A 6,881-nucleotide genomic window follows, 5' to 3' on the forward strand; every position below is an offset into this window, starting at 1 on the left:
GAGAACACTGTCCAACCATCTCTTCCTCTGTTGTCCCCTTCTACTTGTGCCCTCGATCTTTCCCAACATCAGGGTCTTTTCCAAGGAGTCTTCTCTTCTCATGAGGTGGCCAAAGTATTGGAGCCTCAGCTTCAGGATCTGTCCTTCCAGTGAGCACTCCGGGCTGATTTCCATAAGAATGGATAGGTTTGATCTTCTTGCAGTCTATGGGACTCTCAAGAGTCTCTTCCAGCACCATAATTCAAAAGCATCAATTCTTCAGCGATCAGCCTTCTTTATGGTCCTTTAACTATATGGACCTTTGTTGGCAAGGTGATGTCTCTGCTTTTTAAGATGCTGTCTAGGTTTGTCATTGCTTTTCTCCCAAGAAGCAGGCCACTGGATTGATTTGCGCCTCGACTTGGTAAGGCCCTAGCTGCTTGTGTCTGAGCTTCTTCTTAGCTAACGTCCTGGCCGGCACTGCCTGGGCTGCTAACCAGACCCAGTCCCCCACCTGGATGTCTTCCCCAACTCTCCTGTGCCTGTCTGCCTGCATTTTGTAGGCGTGTTTTGCTAGCTCCAAGTGCCTTCGGAGTTGCTCGTGGACCTCCTGTAACTCCGCTGCCAAGGCCTCTGCTCCCCGTGACTCCCCCTCCCCCTTCGTCTCTAACCCCGGGAAGGTTCATGGCTGCTGTCATCATGGAGCCCAAGAAAGTAAAATCTCTCACTTCCTCCATTTCTTCCCCTTCTATTTGCCAGGAGGTGATAGGCCCAGTGGCCATGATCTTTGTTTTTTTTTTTATGTTGAGCTTCAAACCAAGCTCAAACAAGACAGGTAATATCTATCTTTTTTTTCTTTTTTTTTATACATATTTATTAAATTTTTTTGAATACAAATGCATAAATAATAAACAACATTACTTATATCATAACATAATTTCGTCACTTCTTTGGACTCCCTCACGTCTCCCGCTCACACTTACATCGTTACAAAAAAAATTTCCAAGTAAATTACCCACTTGTTTACAATCTTATCTCTGCTCATTTAAATAAAATCTAGCAATTCTCCAAAAAGTTTGTATTTTCCTTAATCTCACTTATCGTCAAATTCAGATCTAATTCAGTGGTGGGCAATTATTTATGATCTAGCATCCTTCTTAACATTCAACCAAATTACAATATTTTTGTAAATAAATCTTAAATTTCCTCCAGTCTTCCTCAACCCTCTCCTCTCCCAGGTCTCGGATTCTACCAGTCATCTCGGCCAGTTGCATATAGTCCATCAGCTGCATCTGCCACTCTTCCAGTGTGGGTAGATCTTGAGTTTTCCAGCTCTTAGCGATGAGTATCCTTGCTGCCGTTGTTGCATACATAAAAAATGTTTGGTCCTTCTTTAGCACCTTCTGGCCGACAATACCCAGAAGGAAGGCCTCTGGTTTCTTAGTGAAGGTATACTTAAATACCTTTTTCAACTCATTATATATCATTTCCCAGAAGGCCTTCACTTTAGGGCAGGTCCACCAGAGGTGAAAGAATGTTCCTTCATGTTCTTTACATTTCCAAATTTATTATCAGACAAATGGTATATTTTGGCAAGTTTAACTGGGGTCATGTACCATCTATATATCATTTTCATTACATTTTCCTTCAGAGCATTACATGCAGTGAAGTTCAGCCCAGTGGTCCACAACCTTTCCTAGTCCTCAAACATAATATTATACCCAATGTCCTGAGCCCACTTTATCATAACCGATTTAACCATTTCGTCTTGTGTATTCCATTTTAACAGCAAGTTATACATTCTTGATAATACCTTAGTCTTTGGTTCTAACAATTCTGTTTCCAACTTCGATTTCTCCACCTGGAACCCTACCTTTTTATCATTTTTAAAGACTTCTTTAATCTGAGCGTAATGTAACCAGTCTCGCACTTTATCCTTCATTTTTTCCAAACTCTGCAATTTCCAATTGTCTCCATCTTTTTCTAATATTTCCCAATATTTTGGCCATTTGGCCTCCATATTGGGTCTTTTTCGGGCCTTAGCTTCCAGAGGTGAAAGCCACCTCGGAGTTTTGTTTTCCAATAAGTCTTTGTATTTTGTCCAGACATTAACAGGTAATATCTATCTTACCTGTCCTGAATCTTCCAACATTCAGCTACACTGAATATGCATGAGTTCTAGTGCATATGACAGAGGAAGAAAAACTTTTCTTTATCCACCTTCTCAATGCCCCCTTGTATAAATTTATATTGTGTCACCTCTTCTCTAATCTAAAAAGTCCCAAATGTGGGAAGGGGAATTGCCCCATCCCTATGGTCATTCTGGTTACCCTCCTCTCAGCCTTTTTCAACTGTGCAATGACCTTTTTAAGGTGAGGTGATCAGAAGTGTACACAGTATCCCAAACACAGCCACACCATAGATTTGCATAATGGCCTTGCGATATCAGCAGTTTTATTATCAATTCCTTTCCGAATGAAAGTAGGGAAATGCCACAGGCAAAATATTTGCGTTGCACAGGAAAGTGCCAAATTCCTCACATGGCTTTGTCATTGTGTCACTGTCTGAGATCTGGCCCCTCCGTGACTCAAGCTGGTGATAGGAAGAAGGGAGGCATAGTGTTAGCTCAGCTGATTATATCAAAGCCCTTGAACCGCGGGCTGCACAGTGCAAAGAGCACCTCCAGGCAAAGGAAACAGAAGTGCATTTTGTTATTCTCCTTTGAAGGAACTGTTTCTATGCAGTCAAGTAAATACTGCTCCCCCCCTTCCTAGATCTCACATTTGAAGTGGGAGTGCAAGAGATCTTTGGGATTTTCCCATGTGATATTCAGACTACTCTTTCCATTTCCACCATCCTCCCTTGTGTCGGCATATCAGGACAGATCATAGAAGGGGGCGAGGTGACCTGTTTTGCCACAAAAACAATGAAAAGTCTCGTGCCACCTTTAAGACTGGCCGATTTATGATGACATAAGCTTTTTGTCGACAGCAGTTCACCTCTCCCTCCTCCACCCCCCCCCCTCTCTCTCTCTCTCTTCATTCAAGGGAAAGGTTTGTTGCAGTGAAAGAATCAGACAGGACATGGTGTACAAATATGACATTTTTAAGAAGAAAGAAATGACTTGTGAAAGGCATAGTTGCAAACTGAGGAGGTAGAACTGCTGCTGGTGGTGTTTAAAAACTCAAAAGGGATTAAATGGTTTTGCTGGTTGTTGTGCTAAAATAATATTACACACACACACACATTCATTCTGGGGGATGTATTGCGTATTAAGGGAGGGGTAGTACCTCTGATGGAGAACATGCCATGCCCCTTCTGGTAGTTTGCCAACCTTTCAATGGTTTACTGTATTTTAATATTTTGTTGGAAGCTGCCCAGAGAGGCTGGGGAAGCCCAGCCAGATGGGCGGGGTATAAATTATTATTATTATTATTATTATTATTATTATTATTATTATTATTATTTCCACCCTGCAACTAGATCAAGCATAGGCAAACTCAGCCCTCCAGATGTTTTGGGACTACAACTCCCATCATCCCTAGCTAACAGGATCAGTGGTCGGGGATGATGGGAATTGTATATATATATATATAAAAAATTTTATTGAGTTTTCACATTTTATAAACACAAACACACACACACAGACAAAGACACATATAAAGTTTCATATCCTTACTTTCCTAACCCCAGTTCTTGACCTCCCCCCACCCACCCCTTCATACATCCTAATTCAATTAAATTAGCTCAGCAAGTTCATATCTCTCATCCTTTACATATTATTATTATTATATATATATTTTTAAAGAAATACTTAATTCTTATTACTTGGCCAAATTTACTTATCCAATTTTCTTATAAATATTAAATCCTTTTCTAAGGTCGACTCAAATTCCTTCCACGAATTTCCCTTTTATCTTAAAAATAGGTCATAATAATCAAACACAAAGGTCATAAACATTTTTTTTTGAAAATTCTTTCCCCCCCCCCGCCCCGGTTTCTGTCCCTTCCCAATGTCCCCATGTCCACAAAAACAGTTTTTAGCCTGGATTCCTCACATCTGAGGCCTTTAAATCTCTGTCAGTCTCTCTCTGCTGATTTTGTTGGTAGCCCTCTTTGTTGGTCCTCAGGTCTCGAAGGAGTTCTAGCTCAGTCTCGGCAGATTTTCTTCCATCCAAAGTGCTTGGTACCAGCTGCTGCGAAAGGTCAGCTAATCTTCCATACTCAAAGAGGAAGCCCCAATCATATTTCTTGCTTCTTTTAAATTCAAATATTCCAAGTGTTCCAGGGGCTTCCTCCCTCCTCTTTCGCATCTTTCGCAGATTTGTAATCCAAAGGTCTTCTTCTTTATGTTCTGACAATGTAGGCTTCTGGTTGGTACTCTCCATCTGTACTGGCCCGGGATGATGGGAATTGTAGTCCCAAAACATCTGGAGGGCTGAGTGTGCCTGTGCCTGAATTAGATATCACCTGTGGCTCCTAGAAGCTGTCAGCATTGGGCAGCAGCCACACCTCAGGAAACAGCTTTGACTGGCAGACTAAGGCGGTTGGGGGTCTCAAACCCTCAGTGAGTTAGCAACTTCCCCCGCATGCAAAGACAGGCTCCAGAGGATTGAGTGGATGAGACCAATAGTGGATCCATCAGTCAAGAGAGTCCATGTGCTGTAGAGGGAAGTGAGGGGCAGATGGGGCTGCTCAACCTGAGAAGGTAGCCCATCTAGGAGAAGGAAAACTCTGGTCCTAAACCTCTGCTGCCTTGCAGGATATCTTTGGGAGAAGAAAGAACTAATAGGTAAACCCTACACAAATTCAGGGTGGAGTCCCTGAAGTGGTTGGATGACGCCTTGTACGCCTATTCCTGGCGACTCCTACAGCCAAGTGGTGCCAAATGTATTACTCTGTTTTGCTTTGGACCATACCAGTAACAGAAGATGGACACATTAACATTAATATACATGACTAAATTAACATTGTCCTTCTGCATCTCTGCCATGAATACATTTTTTCAGCTTCCAAGACAGCCCGATACAAGTTCACATTACTGTCAGTCAAGCATTGTTCAATATTTGAATAACTAAGCAATCCACTCAATGAAAGACAAATTACCCATCAATTCAAATCGTGCTCAGTTAACTAGGCCAAAATGAAAGCAGATATGTACCCAACCTACTAGGAACGCATTCTAAACAAATTCTATATATGCTGCACACACAAAGTAATAGTAGATGTTTTGTTCCAGTTATGAACTAACCAATTCCATTACTGGATATGCTAACAAAGAAACTGAGTAAACCAAAGTCCAAAGTTTATATACACCTTCACCTTGGAATCACCAGGGACATGCCTCCCCTCAGAGCATGCAGTTTGCATCCTCTGCCCATGTGCTAAGACCTGGGGACAGGTGGAGGTGTTGCCGCAGGAACAATTAGATCAGCCCTGGTGTAGAGGCTAATAGGAAAAAGCAAGAGGTTTGCCAGGCAGATCAAAGGGAACTCCACTGCAAGATGCCAATAAGAACAAAGCACAGTCACAGAATGGAAAGGTGGGTATGATACTAAGAAGAAAAATGGGTGGGGCATTAAGTAAAGCAAGTGCCTACTGCTAAGTCAGGCACTTGCTCCTCCCTCCTACCCTGTACTCATCAGATAACATCATTTCTAAGGAAGTTGACTTTAGCCCTTTCAATGCATTAAAGTGCAGTTATCTAATCTTCAGTAGTGGATATACTGGTTGGCATGGAGGCATAGCTGTCAACTTTTCCCTTTTCTTGCGAGGAATCCTATTCGGAATAAGGGAATTTCCCTTTAAGAAAGGGAAACGTTGACAGCTATTCATGGAGGTTAGATGGAAATGAGAACCACCAAAAGTGAAAGCAACTTGCCTGGGACTGTGGGAAGAAAACAACAGCAATGGACAGTTGTTTTCTTCCCACAATCCCAGGCATGTGGCTTTCACTTTTGGTGTTTCTCATTTCCATCTGGCCTCCATGCCAACCAAGTGGATTCCTTCATCCTCTGTCTGGAGCTTTGCTGCTAAACAGAAGATCCAGGATCCCTGATAGGTTGGATGATAACAAGGTACACCACCTTGCTGCATTGGTACAACAGCTTCAATGCTACACTCAAAGCTGTAATCCATAGCAAATGCTGATGATACATGTTTAAAGCCACTAGCTTCACCGTCAAAACCTATCTTCACAGTCATAAGGTTTAGAACAGGGGTCAGCAAACTTTTAAAGCAGGGTGCTAGTCCACTGTCCCTCAGACCTTGTGGGGGGCTGGACTATTTTTTTTGGGGGGGGTGGGAATGATGCAAGAGCACCATAAGCCCCAGTGGCTGCTTACTTGTGTCTTGCGAGTGGCAGGGGCTGGCGGCAGTGGCACGATGAGCAGCACACAGAAGGGCTCCAGAGAGGGGCTGCTTAAAATTGCTGCCACTCAAGCACTGCTGCTGCTGGCACCAACAAAGCCCAGCCCCCTTCCTCCTCTAGGCAGGGCAAGGAGAAGCCAGGAGGAGGGAGGGAGGAGGCGCCGGCGCCGCCGTGTGAGGGAGAGGGAGGGAGAGGGAAAGAACGTGCGCGCTGGTGATCCACGCGGCGATTCCCGGACCGTCCGTGGGCCGGATCCAGAAGGCAATGGGGCCTGATCCAGCCCACGGGCCTTAGTTTGCCAACCCATGCTTTAGAATCAGCACCCCCCCCTTGTCTCCTCTTTTTTCTAAAAATAAAAATAAAAGCTGAGGTTCTCACAACTCTGATTTTTTCTTAATTCAGTGCCCAATCCCATATGTTTTCTATACTTGGAAACAACATATACTTGGATAGAATCAACAAATACTCCACGGCCCTGGGATTCACACTGCATGAACAGCCTCCAGCATTTCTTTGGCAGCGTTCCCCTGAA

This window comes from Podarcis cretensis (genome assembly GCF_951804945.1).
Source record: "Podarcis cretensis genome assembly, chromosome: 8".
NCBI lineage: Eukaryota > Metazoa > Chordata > Lepidosauria > Squamata > Lacertidae > Podarcis > Podarcis cretensis.